General features: G+C 47.7%; 1 protein-coding gene and 1 long non-coding RNA gene across 5 annotated transcripts in view; one reads left to right on the plus strand and one right to left on the minus strand.

Moving 5' to 3' along the window:
- The window catches only part of TCF7L1 (transcription factor 7 like 1), a 180,611-nt gene that overhangs the window by 150,219 nt on the left and 13,792 nt on the right, over window positions 1-16,600 (minus strand). The window lies entirely within an intron of this gene.
- Window positions 2,195-7,026, plus strand: LOC146404706 (uncharacterized). Its single transcript, XR_014841570.1, has 3 exons — window positions 2,195-2,833; window positions 3,611-4,669; window positions 4,716-7,026. It is a non-coding gene; the product is annotated as an uncharacterized LOC146404706 (long non-coding RNA).

Raw genomic sequence — 16,600 nt, forward strand, 5'->3', positions numbered from 1 at the left:
GCTGTGGTGTAGGTTGCAGACGCGGCTCGGATCCCGCATTGCTGTGGCTCTGGCGTAGGCCAGTGGCTACAGCTCCGATTCGACCTCTAGCCTGGGAACCTCCATATGCCGTGGGAGCGGCCCAAAGAAATAGCAAAAAAAAAAAAAAAAAAAAAGAGTTCCCATTGTGGCTCAGTGGTTAACGAATCCGACTAGGAACCATGGGGTTGCGGGTTCGGTCCCTGGCCTTGCTCAGTGGGTTAAGGATCCGGTGTTGCCATGAGCTATGGTGTAGGTTGCAGACGCGGCTCGGATCCCGCGTTGCTGTGGCTCTGGTGAACCTCCATATGCCGCCAGAAGCGGCCCTAGAAAAGTCAAAAAGACAAAAAAACAACAACCACCAAAAAAAACATCGATTCAATAAGCTTTGGTTATGAACCTCCTACATGCCAGGAACTCAAAGATGAATCAGAAACTAATATCTAGACCTCCAGAAGCATGGTCTCCTTCCAGAAACAAGTGGACAGTGGTTACAGTGAGGAGAACCCCAATGGAAGTGCATATGGGAGCAGGGGGGGGTCAAGACACCCCTCCCAAGGCAACAGAAGGTAACTCCAGAGACGATCTTAAGAGAAACAAGAGGAGTTCCCTAGGGGTGCAGGGGGCAAAGGACCCAGTGTTGTCATTGCTGCGGTGTGGGTCCTGAACTTGGCTCAGGAACTTTCCCAGGCCACAGGCGTGGCCAAAATAAATAAATAAATAAAGGAGAAACAAGGGTATCTTCCATGAGGACAAAAGAACAGGGGAAGGTTTGATCTGTGATGGGCTGAAATGATTTTGTTTGGCTAGAAATAGAGGAGATGATACACCTGCAGAGACCCAAAAAGAGGTAAGGACCCCTGCTCTGTGAATCAGGAATTTAACAAGGCATGACCTGGTTTGGGTAATGATTCCCCACCTTGTTGGTCTCTCACCATCCATGTGGGCTGGCCTTCTGTCTGGATCCATGGAGCAACCTCCAGACCCCACTACTCCTCAAGGCAGGGGCTCTCAATACCAGCTATGCACCAACTTTTATATAGTTATGTATTTGTTTGTTCTGTTTTGGTTTTTGGCAGCATCTACAGGACATGGAAGCTCCCTGGTCAGCTCCCCTGGTGGCTCAGCAGGTAAAGGATGGAATCCAAGCCACAGCAGGGACACCACATCCTTTACCTGCTGAGCCACCAGGGGACTCCCTGAACCAACTTTTAAAAGGAATCTCTTAATAAATACATGTTCTAGAGCCCCCTAACCTAGAGATTTTGGGCACCAGGGTTAGGCATGTGGACTTTCTCCAAAAACCACAGGCTCCGAGGAATTCTGATGGGTTAGCAATTCTCGACCTTGGGGGCACTCACAGCTCTGATCTCCAAACCTGTTTCCGGGGGCAGTCTGCCAGGCCTGTAGTCCCCCATGAACTTGCTTGCTGGGACTGCCTAGTGAGGCCCTCAGCTTCCGTCTCCCGAGTACGACTGCTTACCTGGCTCTCCCGACGGGAGGCTGAGTTCTCTCCATAAGGACCTGGCCAGGCCCAGTCTCCCTCCAGCTCTGGCTCCAACCTGGCCAAGAGGTTGCCCCAGAGCGCAGCCTCCCCCGCAAGTTAAGCACCACGAACCCTCAGCCCACAGTGTGGGACACTGCTCTCCCCCTTTCACATAGACCGAACCCACACAAGGGGGCAAACAGGGACGTGCCATCTATCCCACAGGCCCCACATGGTAACGCAGGTGTCTTCCTTCTCTGCACACAGAAGTCATCCCCTCCCTCTGCCATCAACCATCCGACCCCAGGAGGAAGGCAGGCCAAGGGGAGAGCCCGGTGCTCAGGGAACCAGTACGACCCGCCTAGGCACATGCACCTCGCCGGCTCACAGCTCAGAACGCACCTTTAAGAAAACTGCAGCCTGCAGACTGCCCTCTGTTCCCATCACTTCCAGTCCTGGCACCAGACACCATGCACCGGAATCACCTTGCATAGACTTTATTTACTCCAAAGAAATATCCCAAGCTCATTCACGCCTCCAAACCACCAGGGAATCGGAAAATTTACCAGGAAATTGGGCAACTGCAGCTTATCCTGAAGATTCAGGAGACAACACTTCGTTAAATGAGAAAAATCTCTTTGTAAGTCAAAGCTGTCACAGGACTCAGGATACCGGCAGGGGAAATCAACGTTTTTTGCTTTTTTTTTTTTTCTGTGGGCAAGGTAGCTGGTAAATCCTTAGCTAGAGAGAGACTGGCATGTCCCCAAAAGCCAGCCCAGGAAGGGCACTCACACCTCTGTGAGCTGATGGAACACGGCTGTGGCCCTAGTTCTTCCAGGCAGGCTTGGGGAGCCCCAACAGACCCCGACAACCACACCGTGCCTTACTCTGATTAAACAGGAATGACTCACGGGTTCTCATTACAAATGATGCACAAATGATCTTCTGGAGTAACATGAAGCCTCTTAACTCTTTTTTTTTTTTTAAAGATGTACCAAGACTTCAAAAATAAAAGATGGGCTCAAATGCACTGTCAAGAGATTCCTGAGCTCTTTTTTTTTTTTCAACTTGTCTTTCTCCCCTGGGTGATCTGCAGCCTAGGGTTATCGTCACAGACAGCATTCCTTTAAACTTAGACTTCATCACTTTCTTCCCATAACACAATTTTGAAGCACTGGGCTCAGAGCAGCATTTTTAGGATGAGCAGGAAAACAGGGGTGCGATAGACTTAAAAAATGTTGACGTGGAGTTCCCGTCGTCGCTCAGAGGTTAACAAATCCAACTAGGAACCATGAGCTTGCGGGTTCCATTCCTGGCCTTGCTCAGTGGGTTAAGGATCCGGCATTGCCGTGAGCTGTGGTGTAGGTCAGAGACGTGGCTTGGATCTTGAGTTGCTGTGGCTGTGGCTGTGGCATAGGCCAGTGGCCACGGCTCCAATTAGACCCCTAGCCTGGGAACCTCCATATGCCGTAGGAGCGGCCCAAAAAATGGCAACAAGGCAAAAAATTAATTAATTAATTTTTTTTAAATGTTGACATGCAGACCCAGCTGAGGGTGTGGAGGAAGAGTGCTGCGGTTAAATGCTGACTTGTCCATATTGGAGGAGCCCCCAGGTGGGTGTCAGAGCCCAGCACAGTCATCATAGATGCAAAGGCAAAGGAGGGTCGGAGTCAAATAAGTGGAGTTCGTTGTCCTGCTTTTCCCTTAACAGCAGTAGGTACCAGTGAAATTTATGGGAGGATGCAGTTACCGTGGACCTCAAATCTTTGAGGAACGTGTTGGAGGACAGAGCAGTGGTGGTTGGGCAAAGAGGTGGGTGGTGGGATGTGACTACAGAGAGGTAGTGGAACAGTTTTAGGGGCCTGGGACCATAAGGGTGGCATGAGACGAATCTATGTGTGTTAAAATGTGTAAAACGTATTGTTTTTTTGTTTGTTTTTGTTTTTTGTTTTTTAGGGCTCCACTTGCGGCATATGGAGGTTCCCAGACTAGGGGTCGAATTAGAGCTACAGCTGCCAGACTACACCATAGCCACAGCAACACTGGATCCTTAACCCACTGAGCGAGGCCAGGGATCAAACCCGTGTCCTCATGGATGCTAGTCAGGTTCGTTAACCACTGAGCTACGACGGGAACTCCAAAACGTATTGTTTTCTAATTTGGAGAGAGAAAAAATGTCAACGACACCATCTCTAGGTAGAGGAAGAGAAGTGTTGGCTGGAGATAAGGCATGGCGGGTAGCACACTTCCTCCCTCCTGTGACAGCGTCCCAGGGTCCGCATGGCACCCATGGATGCTCAGCAAAGCTCTCTTCGGGCTGGTGGGCTCTGAAGGTTCTGCCATCCTGAAACCCAGTGACCGTCACTCACAGTGCCCAAGGAGCAGGGAGCTGGGACATGCGGGAATCAGAAGAGGTACTTAGGGAGGAAGCTGCTCCCCAAAGCAGCAGATGGAGGAACTCAGCAAAGGAGAACTTACTTTGAGGGGCAGAAGGAAACTGGCAGGGGTGTCAGGAGGAGGCTGCCAGGGCACCAGGGCCAGCAGGACACTTGGTCCAGGCCCAGGCCTGCTGTGAGGGGCCTTGGAGAGCAGCCGGATGTCCCACTTCTCCCCAAGCATCCCCTTCATCAAGGCTTCCACGGGCCTTGGGCCAAGAAGGCCTGAATAAAATCTTTAATTTTCTCAGGGCTTCTTCCATCTCTGACAGCAAAAGTCCTACCCACCAAACCAATCAAGGGTACGCTCTGTTATGGGAAGCCAAACCCAAACATAATAACCCCACCAAAATGCAGGCAGCGACCCATGCCCTCCTCGGCCTCCAGGGTTCTTTCTGCAGAGGACACCACTGGGCAGGCAGACAAGGACCGCAATGTAAGGAGCGAGGAAGAGCCAGAGCGGAGCCAGCATCTGTCCAGCCGCTTCCTGAGAAACCCCTGAGCTGCAGTGGGTTGAGCCTCTCGAGGGGCAGGGGGCCATCCCTTTGGACCACAGAAGGGGCAAATCCTGGAGACCTGTGACTCAGGGGCTGGTCCGGGAGGAGAACGAGCTTCAGGGCCGCTCGCAGACCATTCAAAAGGACCATGATGGGACCATAAGGTTGTGGGTTCCATCACTGGCCTCACGCAGTGGGTTAAGGATCTGGTATTGCTGTGAGCTGTGGTATAGGTCACAGACATGGCTGGGATCCTGCATTGCTGTGGCTGTGGTGTAGGCTGGCAGCTGTAGCTCCAATTGGACCCTTAGCCTGGGAGCCTCCATATGCTGCGGGTGTGGCCCTGAAAAGCAAAAAAAAAAAAAAAAAAAAACAAATAAATATTAAAAAAAAAAAAAAATCAAAAGGACCATGAGGCTGGAAGAAGCTGCCGAGGCTGCAGCAACACCAGGAAGTTTGCAGTCTCGAGCACCAGTCTCTCTCTCTCTCTCTCTCTCCCTCTCTCTCTCCCGTTCCAGGAATCCCCTTTTCCTGAAGCGAGAGCCTGCCGCTATTTATTTATACAAGGCCGAACCCCACCTTCCAGGGCCCTGCAAAGCCGTCCTCCTCCACAAAGCCCGATTGTGCTTCCACAGCCTCACAGCCAACTCGGAGACAGAAACTCGCCTGAGGGAAGACAATTTGTACCAGGGATGGAGACGCAGTCGGATTTAAAGGCGCGGCCCCTCAAGAACAGAGATCTTTGTTCAGGCAGAGAACAAACTTCCAAGGACAGACAGAAAGGCGTGACAGGGGTTCCGGGGGGGCCAGGAGACTCTTTCGGCAGGTGAGCTTGTGGCTGTTTGGTTTTGGATCATCTCCAGGGAAGCCGGCCTCGCCGCAGGCCTGGCTGAGAGGGAAATTAGCCTGCTGCTCTGCTCAATTATCCACTTACTGAGAGACCGAATAACATTTTATTAAAGCAGGACATGCCCATGAAAGATACATCCAGAGTAGAAAAGCCCAGAGGTTTTTTGGGGTTTTTTCCCCCAGAAGGAGACAGGAAACTTTATCCTCTCCCAAAATGATGCTGGCCTAACCTAGAGGGATCTGGGCAATGATTTTTCCCAGGATGTCCAAGGTGGGCTTTTGCCCTGTCCCCAAACCTCTCTCAGCCGAGGGTTTGGGCAGACGGTATTTTGAAACAGGTTCCTGTCTTCTCACGACAAACTACATCTAAAAGGTGCTGATATGGCCCTTGGGAAAGTCGGGGCCCCAGAGCTCTGGATGGGTTTCAGCTTCATGTGGAGTCTGTAGATTGTCCGCTGGTCACCAAAGCCAGGACAGAGAGGCCCCCAGACAGAGGGCGATGAAGTGCCTATGTTCCAAAGCACCCACGCCACAGGTGACAAGGCAGCAATGCCGTCTGTTCAGTGGGCAGCTTCCCAGGTCCTGAGGACAGGCGGAACCCAGGCCTGGACAGCCATGTGGCTGCTTCCTCCTTTATACTCTGGATGCTTGAGCATCTAAAGCTGACCTCATAGGAGGCGGCTCTGAACCTTCCTTCCTTCCCACAGAAAGCTTGCTTTCCTCCCAGAATGCGACATTCTGACAGCACCCCAGCCTCTCTCCATCCCGGAAGGCACCAAGCCAGGCCATTGTGTGTATAAATGATGAGTAATTACTACCAACTGCCCCTTACCGCCTACTAACCCGCGAGCTTCCTACAACAGCAGGAAAGGAGGAGAGGGCGGAAGGCAGGGAAGCCAGCAGCGACTCTCCTGTCCTGCCGCGCCCAGCTCCCCGGCCTGGATGGGCCAATGTGCTGTCATCACTCCTGCTCTCCCCAGAGAGAGAGAGGCTGCCTAGCAAGTGCTATGGGTGCACCAGAGGGCTGTGGGACCAACAACTCTGCAGGTTTCCTAACTCAGGGCTTCTCAGAGACAACGCTCAGGCATTACTGCATTTCCACATGGCAGCCTCAGAATGCAACCACTGGAAGGGACCCCGCGGGGTCACCCCGGTCAGCGTCTTCACTGTGGAGGCCCTCCCTGTTCCTCAAGCTCAAAGAAGCCATGTTGGCCCAGTGGTAGATGGAGCTGAAGGCAACTCCACCTTGGGAGGAACCCGGCAAACGTGGGCTCTACACCAGTCCCTGCCCCTGGACGGCTGAGTGGCCTCAGGTAAGGATCTTGACCTCTCTGAGCCTGGATTTTCCCCAGAGTAAAGCAGGAATTAGCCCCGTCCCCCTCTTCAGGGTCATCCTGAGGATTAAACGAGTTAATGTCTGCAATACTCCTCTGGGATGCAGCACACTCAGAGAATGAGACTGTTAGCTCTGCCAAAAGCACCAGTCCTGTGTCTCACTTCTCTAGGCCTCAGTTTCTTCAGCTGTAACCCCAATGCAACCAGTATCTTTTGTGTCCCTTTTAAAAAAGTATATGTGTGTACATATATGGGTATGTGCATATACTCACATATACATACATGTTATGTGAGCACAGATATTCATATATACATGTGTGTTATATGAGCATAGGTACATAGGCGCATGGTTTTATTCATGTGTAATATGTATGTCTGTACTCCAGGGTTTCTCAACCTCAGCACTATGAACACTGGAAGCAAAATAATTTTTTGTTGTGAGGAACCATCTTGTGTCTTTTAAGATGTTTGGCAGCATTCCTGGCCTCTACCCATGAGATGCTGGCAGAAGCCTGTCCCCTGCCCCCACCAAGTTCTAACAACCAAAAAATATCTCCAGACATGGCCAAATGTCCCCTGGGGGACAAAATCACCCCCAGCTGAGAACCAGTTGTGTACACATCCACACACACACACACACATCCACACACACACACACACACACACACACACACACACGATGCATGCTTTGACAGAGGGAAGGGGTAAGCAGGGTGAGAAGCAAGGAAGAGAGCCCATGCAATGTGCTCATGGAAACTTTGCAGGGATTGAGACGACAAACATACACAGTGCTTTTGAGCTTCTTTACATCTGTAAAACGGTTACTGTGCTTGTAAAGACGGCCTGCAGACTTCATTTGGCTTAGACATACAGAGTCCCATTTACTGCACAAACTCGCCAGGCCCCAGGGCTCCCCAGCTCAAGTCAAGAATGTGCTCAGGAGCTCGGCCTGGGGGAGGAGAACACAGGGGGATCCTGTGTGCTCCCTCCCCCCAGCGCTCGCCCTTGAGGAAAAGGAAACTGCCTCGCAGGCTGTTGGGGGTCATGGCCAAGGAAGGGGGAGTTTGGTCCAATGTGCAATTCCCTTTACACTTGATGGGTGAGCAGCATTTTTTTTTTGTCTTTTGTCCTTTTAGGGCCGCACCCACGGTATATGGAGGTTCCCAGGCTAAGGGTCTAATTGGAGCTGTTGCTGCCAGTCTACGCCAGATCCGAGCCACGTCTTCGACCTACACCACAGCTCACGGCAATGCTGGATCCTTAACCCACTGAGCGAGGCCAGGGATCGAACCCACAACCTCATGGTTCCTAGTGGGATTCGTGTCTGCTGCACCACGACGGGAACTCCGTGTGAGCAGCTTTGACTAAACTTCTATCTGCCCCGTTCAGAGGAGTGAAGGGCTTGGTAGACAAGACCTGAGCACACTGACATGAGACCGTGTGAACGGACCTGCCCACTTGCTCGTTTAAGTAAAAATGAACAATCCTCCTAACAACGGGCACAGAGGTAAAGTGGGAGAGCAGAGGTGACTGCTTTCAAGAGGGGTCTGTGTACCCCAGTGTTTAAAAACGAGGATCCTGAACTCCCTTTCTACCTCATTACGACGTCTTTAACATTTGTTTTTAATTTATCCTTGATCATAATCATCGCTAAGGACCACATGTGAGCCAAACTTGAACTTGAAAACCAAGCTGAGCCTTTTGTTCTGCCTGCGTTAATGTGCACACAAAGGGGCATCTCGTTTCCCCCTCCCCCGAACATTCTGAACACCAGCTCCCACTTAGGATGCACGGTGAGAGGGGGGCTGTGGGTTATGGGCCCAGGGACAGGTATCAGGAAACGCAGGTTCTGATCCCGGCCGATTCCCTATGCGCCACTGAGACAAGTCTTTTTAAGCACGGAGCCTCAGGAGTTCCCTCTGTGGCTCAGGGGGTTAAGAACCTGACTAGTATCCATGGGGATGTGGGTTTGATCCCCGGCCTCGCTCAGTGGATTAAAGATCTCCCATTGCCACAAGCTATGGCATAGGTCACAGACGAGGCTCAAAGGATCTAGTGTTTCTGTGGCTGCGGTGTAGGCCGGCAGCTGCAGCTCTGATGGATGCACTGAGTGAGTTAAGTAGGGTTAAGAAGGAATTCTCAGGCAAAAAAAAAAAACAGCTGGAGTTGCCGTCGTGGCACAGCGGTTAACGAATCCGACTAGGAACCATGAGGTTGCAGGTTCGATCCCTGGCCTTGCTCAGTGGGTTAAGGATCCAGCATCGTTGTGAGCTGTGGTGTAGGTCGCAGACACAGCTCGGATCCAGCGTGGCTGTGGCTCTGGCATAGGCTGGCAGCTACAGCTCCGATTAGACCCCTAGACTGGGAACCTCCATATGCCGTGGGAGCGGCCCAAGAAATGACAAAAAGACAAAAAAAAAAAAAAAAAAAAAAAAAGAAGGAATTCTCGTGCTTCACACTGAAAAGGAAGACTAAGCTATGGTTCCCAAAGTGGGTTTGGCAGAGCACTAGTCCCCATGAGATGCTACTTGGAAATGAAAGGGTCTGCAGCCCCTCCACCTCTCCAACAAATATTTACGGAGGGCCTTCTAAAGGCCTGGCACCGGGAGTCCCATAGGGAAAGGCACAGACCCACACCCTAACGTCTCCAGTGACTTTAGGATCCGGAGAAGAAAAGCGTGTATCGGGTCATTGTTAAGCCACGTATTTACCAGCAGAGAAATGTGCTCAAGTACAGGAGCTGAGCATTTGCATCAGGGACGACATCTAAGGCTGGGAGCCAGGGTGTAGGAGCTGAGACTTAAGCCCAGGGTGGGGGGACACGGGGTAGAGGGTCCTTTTCCAAACACAAGGAAAGCCTTGGTCAGATAAGCCAGAGGAGTCTGCCTCATACACTTCTCTCGAAGAGACTCATGGGGCCAGTGCGTTAAAGGCCCCAGAAGTCCCACAGAAATGAAGCAACGGGACTCCCTCCTAACACCCCGAGGATGTCACTCTGGGAGACGCTGATAGAGGCACCATTGTTCCCACAGCCTTTAAGAAACTTCAGTATAAAACAAAAGCTCTTGTTCGCATAACTGGAAAACTATCACGTGTCTGCCCAGAACAGCCAAAATACCTTGGAGTTGCTAATGTAATTCTCAAGTATTTTCCTTGGCAAAAGCCTATAAAAACATATGGCCTCCACAACTGCTAACACATTCCCAGTATCACTGATGAAGGAGAGGCCACAGCTACACACCGGTGGGCACTCTGTCTCCAGCACAGGCAACTGCTTTATTTGGAAAAGAATGTACAGCCTCAAAACCAGGATGAACTGAAATAATCTTCATGAAAAGTAAAATAAAAATGATTACCTACCAATGATCAGCATATCAAAGATGACACCCTGAAAGGTCTCCGAAGTGAACAATGATTTGCTTTGTTAGCCTAAACATGTCCAGGAGGAGGACAGGTTTTTGCTGTTTGTTTTATTATATACGATACCTAATGAACACGGAAATGCAAATAAACAAATATTCACATGGTACGGATTTTGTGTACAAGGCCTTGTGCAGGAGATTAGGGTGGCCAAAAGGGAAATATGACAGCCAGAGTCACTAAGAATATGGGTTCTAGGAGTTCCCCCTGTGGCACAAAGGGACTGGCAGTGTCTCTGGAGCCCTGGACTCGGGTTCCATCCCTGGCCTGGCACAATGGGTTAAAGATCCAGCGTTGCCACATCTGAGGCATAGATCGCATCTGTGGCTGGGATCTGATCCCTGGCCCCAAGAACTCCATATGTCACAGAGAAAAAGAATATGCATTCTAGGATACGAGCAATTCAAAACTGAACCTAAGTGCATGCTCAGGGAATGGTCCAATACAGAGACAAAATTTCATAGGCACTGAGGAGGCCTGAAAACTCAAAACCACTATAGCTAATAATGAATTTACCTTAACCAAGTCCTTACTCTGTACCAGGCACCAATCTACATGCTCATGCCCAACTTTCAATCTTTGAAACTATGAGGTAGGTCCTGGGAAGCATCAAAATCTGGCTTTGGTCTCGGCATTCAGTGGAAATCAGTGGTTCAGCTTTGGCTTCAATCTTCTGAAGGACTGATGGATGATCAGGTGGTCACAGGGGTGACCAACACATCTTTTTTTTTTTTTGCTTTTTAGGGCCACACCTATGGCATATGGAAGTTCCCAGGCTAGGAGTCCAGTCAGAGCTACAGCTGCTGGCCTATACCAGAGCCACAGCAACATGGGATCCGAGCCATGTCTGCAACCTACACCACAGCTTACAGCTACGTCGGATCCTTAACCCACTGATCGAGGCCAGGGATGAAACCCGCATCCTCATGGATACTTAGAGTCGTTTCTGCTGCACCATGAAGGGAACTCCCAACATATCTGTTTAGAGTCCCAGTATGAGAAATAAGAAAATGAAGCCTGTCTGGATTCACTGTTGTTATCTGAACATGCCTTTTCAAAAATAGGAAAGCATTCCACATGTAATTTGAGTAGAAATCTCCTTAGGAGCTTTATCTATTAAAATGCTAACAGTTGACAGAAGCATTTATGTCTACATACTATTGAAAGAATAAAATATGAGCATGAAAGATGTTAATTTCATAGAAAACAATTTTTTTTCTTGCTTTTTAGGGCCGCACCCACAGCATATGGAGGTTCCCAGGCTAGGGGTTGAATCGGAGCTACAGCTGCCAGCCTACACCACAGCCACAGCAACTTGGGATCCGAACTGCATCTGTGACCTACAGCACAGCTCAAGGCAATGCCAGATCCTTAACCCATTGATTGAGGCCAGGGATCAAACCCACATCCTCATGGATACTAGTCAGATTCGTTTCTGCTGCGCCACAATGGGAACTCCTAGAAAACAATTCTAATGTATAACTAAAATTACTAAATAAACAGGAGGATTAGGGAGTTCCCTTGTGGCTCAGTGGGTTAAGGACCGAGCATTTTCACTGCAGCAGCCAGCCTGGGTCGCTGCTGTGGCATGGGTTTGATTCCTGGCCTGGGAACTTCCACGTGCCATAAGCAAGGCCAAGAAGGAAAAAAAAACTTCAGTGGTCACTTTTGCAGGGTAATAGGAAAGCAACTGAAAACTGGGGAAAGAATCAAACATTCAAATTGCTTTTTTCCATATGATCTAGAGCAGGGGTCAGCAAACTTCTTCTGTAAAGGGCCAGATTTCTTCAGCTCTGTGGGCCTCTTATGGCCTCACTGGCAACTACTCAACTCAGCCCTTGCGGGCAAAAGCAGCCGTAGACCACATGCAAATGAATGGCCATGGCTGCGTTCTTAGAAAACTTTAATTACAAGAATAAACAGTGGGTTGGATTTAGCCTGTGGACCTTAGTTTGCTGACCTCTGATGTAAGGTAAGCAACTTTTTTTTTTAGGCCCTCACCCAAGGCATATGGAAGTTCCCAGGCTAGGGGTAAAATCGGAGCTGCAGCTGCCAGCCTACACCACAGCCACAGCAACTCAGGATCCGAACCTACACCACAGTTCTCAGTAACGCTGGATCTTTAACCACTGAGCAAGGCCAGGGATTGAACTCGCATCCTCATGGATACTAGTTGGATTGTTTCTGCTGTGCCTAAACAGAAACTCCAAAGGTAACTAATATTAATGAGGGGTAGTTTGTCTTTTTAAAAATATTACAGCTGAGGAGTTCCCTCATGGCTCAGTGGGAAGGATCTGGAGTTTTCACTGCTGTGGCTCTGGTTACAGCTGTGACACAGGTTTGCTCCCTGGCCTGGAAACTTCCCCATGCTATGGGCATGACCAAAATATCTATATACATTAGAATTGATAGATGAAGAAGCAATGATACAAATAAATATTGCTATCTGGAAATTGCTAGCAAAGTAATAGATGTGGATGATAATTACCAGTGGTTGCTAATATCACAGGCAGACAATCAGATCTTAAGTATCTCATGATGTAAGGACACCATCCATGAAAGAATTTGCAGAAATAAATTAAAAAGGAGAGAGGAAGAGAAAGAACTCTGAAGCCTGATCAAGTCTTAATTCAGCTAACAATTTTCAAGAACTATAGGGGACAGGAGCTCCTGCTGTGGCACAGTGGGTTAAGCGTCCAGCACTGCTGCTGCTGCAGCGTACATCTCAGCTCAGATTGGATCCCTTGCCCAGGCGCTTCCATATGCACCAGGTGCATCCGAAAAAGAAAAAGGAAAAAAAAAAAATTAGAGGAAACAGAAAAACATGTTTAAAGACATGATGGGGTGGCATTTAACAAAATTTAGACAAGCTGTGACAAACTCTAGTCATCAGACAAAAACCTACAAATCCTAATTAGGAAGTTCTTCGCACCCGATGAAGAATGCAGAGCAGAATGTCAACTCCACTACCTCATTATTTCACAAGCTTTCAAAATCATGTACCATCATTTCTTGATAAATCATTTCTGATTGATCCCAACATAAAGACTATACAAATTATGAAAAAACTATTATTTTTGTTAAAGGACCAAAAATATCTTGTTCCTTCATCTTATTTAGTATTCACAAATATGCTGTAGGAAGCACAAAAACAATCTAACAACTTACAAAGCTGAGAAATTATGGTCCCTGTGTTACAATGTCAAAACTTTTAAAAATCCCACCACCATATGCATGTACAATAGAATACTCCTCAGCTGTAAAAAAGAAGGAGATTTGGCCATTTGCAGCAACATGGATGGACTTGAAGGGCATTACACTAAGTGAAATAACTCAGAGAAAGGTAAATACCACATATGAATATGATATCACTCATATGTGGAATCTAAAAAATACAACTAGTGAATATAACAAAAAGCAGCCTCACAGACATAGAGAACAAACTATTGGTTAACAGTGGGGAGAGGGAAAGGAAAAGGGGCAATATAGGGGTAGGGGATTAAGAGGTACAAGTATGGAGTCCCTGTCGTGGCGCAGTGGTTAACGAATCCGACTAGGAACCATGAGGGTATGGGTTCGATCCCTGGCCTTGCTCAGTGGGTTGAGGATCCAGCGTTGCCGTGAGCTGTGGTGTAGGTTGCAGACGCGGCTCGGATCCCACGTTGTTGTGGCTGTGGTGTAGGCCAGTGGCTACAGCTCCGATTAGACCCCTAGCCTGGGAACCTCCATATGCCGCAGAAGTGGCCCCAGAAAAAGCAAAAAGACAAAAAAAAAAAAAAGAGGTACAAGTTATTAAGTATAAAACAAGCTACAACTATACAACATAGGGAATATAGCCAGTATTTTATAATAACTATAAATGTAGTTTAATGTTTAAATATCATAAATCACTATATTGTATACTTGTAACATGTCATATTGTACAGCAACTATACTTCAATGAATAAATAAATAAACAGAAAAATCTGACCACCTACCTGGCCACTACCACTTGATAGTTTCTTGTGATAATTGGCAAGACACATCAATGGCTGCTGAAACCAGTAGGCAAAAGTTTGATGAGAAATGGGATATTTAAATAGTCTCAAAGTATCCCCCCAAAGATTATTTTTGAAGAGGAAAAACCATAACTTTCCTGGAGAACTCTGGCAGACCAAATTTTAACCAAGCGATCAAAATTAGCAAAACCTATACTGAGAAAAATAGATGGTGCCTCTTAGGAGAAGTCTTGAGAAGGACACATCAAAAAAGAGAGAGAGAGAGAGAAGGACACATCAATTACCCAGTGCTCTTGTCCAAAATATACAACCTGAATCTACTTCAAGAAATATCAAGGAAAAAAAAGCTCCAGGTCCTATAGAATAAATGGCTTATACTCTTCAAAAGTCAATATAAGACACAAATCAAAAACCTATTCTAGACTGAAGGAGACTAAAGAGATATGACAACTAAGTATAGCACAGGGTTTTGGACCCACTCTGGACAACCCCCATCCTCACCAACTTTTAAAATATTTATTTTCTTTCTTTTTTTTTTTTTTTTTTTTTAGGGCTGCACCTGCAGCATATGGAAGTTTCTAGGCTACGGGTTGAATCGGAACTGTAGCTGCTGGCCTACACCACAGCCACAGCAATGGCCTGATCCAAGCCACGCCTGACCTACACCACAGCTTGTGGAAAAGCCGGATCCTTAACCCACTGAGCGAGGCCAGGGAGCGAACCTGTGTCCTAGTGCTCCAGAGACACCGCCAATCCCGTTGCACCACAGTGGGAAATCCTAAAATATTTTCTTTTGCTACAAAAGACATGAGGAAGACAACTGGCAAAAATGTGTGTCTGTAGTTGAGACAATAGCACTGTCTCTATGTTAATTTTCTGATTTTGATCATTATATTCTGGTGAATGCCCTTGGTTTTAGGACATACACACGAAGCTATCCAGCCTGCAACTTACTCTCAAATGATTCAGGAAAAGAATTATAGAAAGATAGAAAAAAATGGGGGGGGGGTGCTGTGTGAGCAGCATGTGAAGGTTCCCAGGCCAGGGATCAAACCTGCACCATAGAAAGTGACAATGCTGGCTCCTTAACCCACCGTGCCACAAGGAAACTCCCAGAAAGATTTCTGAAATGGAATAAATGTCAACATTTGGAGAAATCTATGGAAAAGTAGATGAAAATCTTTGTATTATTTGAATCTTTCCCTGTTCCCGAAAAAATCGCTAAATAGAAAGTTTAAATTTTGCTTTGTTTTTTGTTTTTTAGGGCTGCACTTGCAGCATATGGAAGTTCCCAGGCTAGGGGTCAAATTGGAGCTGCAGCTGCCAGCCTATGCCACATCGACAGCAATGCCAGATCCGAGCCGTGTCTGAGACCTACAAGCCGTGTCTGAGACCTACATCACAGTTCACAGCAATGCTGATTCTTTAACTGACCGAGTGAGTGAGGCCAGGGATGGAACCCACATCCTCATGGATGCTAGTTAGGTTCGTTACCTCTGAGCCATAATGAGAACTCCTAAAGTTACAATGTATATGTATGTATATATATATATATAAATATATACATATATATGAATTACTGTATCCATGTCATCCTGTGGATAGCTATTTGATTAAGAACTCACATAAACTGGTAATACTTTTAAAGTGATACGTAAATCTTTGCAAAGGGAATTGATAACCATGTAAATTTCAACACCTACACTAAGAACTAAAGTTCATGTACTACTTTTTGTGTGTGTGTGTGTGGCCATGCCCACAGCATATGAAAGTTCCCAGGCCAGGGATCAAACCCACACCACAGCTGTAACCAGAGCCATAGCAGTGACAATGCCAGATCCTTAACCCACTGAGCCACCAGGGAACTCCTGATGTACTAATTACTTTTGTTTAAGCATGTCTTGTTCTCCCTGATGATACCATTTAATCACTTACTATAAAAAATACTTTTAAATACTGTAAGAAAATATCTGCTTCTTAATATATTAATTAAAAATGTTGGTCACTACCCATCTTCAAGTCATAATACTACTATAAATCACTTTCATGACATTTCTCATATCTCTCTTTTTTGGGGGGGTGGGTCTTTTTGCCTTTTTAGGGCCACACCCACGGCATATGGAGCTTCCCAGGCTGTAGCCACCAGCTCACACCACAGCCACAGCCACAGCCACAGCAACACAGGATCCAAGCCGAGTCTGCAACCTACACCACAGCTCATGGCAACGCCGGATCCTTAACCCACCGAGCAAGACCAGGGATCAAACCCGCGTCCTCATGGATGCTAGTCAGATTCATTAGCTGCTGAGCCATGACGGGAACGCCACATTTCTCATCTCTTTTTATATCCCAGAGATTCATTCCACGATGTTGATGCTTAGTTTTAGCTTTGGACAAATCCTGGTATTAAAACACAGTTTGTTCAGCCAAAATGTTAATTCAGTGACTGTCAAACACTACCACTATCTCCATTTTCCCTAAGAGGGCCCTGGGCACAGGGGCACAGAGCCCGACCATGACTGGGCTGAGGTCCAAGGCATGGCCAACTATGGCCAAACCCTA

The sequence above is a fragment of the Sus scrofa genome, chromosome 3 (assembly GCF_054392235.1).
Source record: "Sus scrofa isolate SSC_HxYL_T2T_F1_AM1 chromosome 3, Sscrofa_HxYL_maternal_Yorkshire_Landrace_v2.0, whole genome shotgun sequence".
Taxonomy (NCBI): Eukaryota; Metazoa; Chordata; class Mammalia; order Artiodactyla; family Suidae; genus Sus; species Sus scrofa.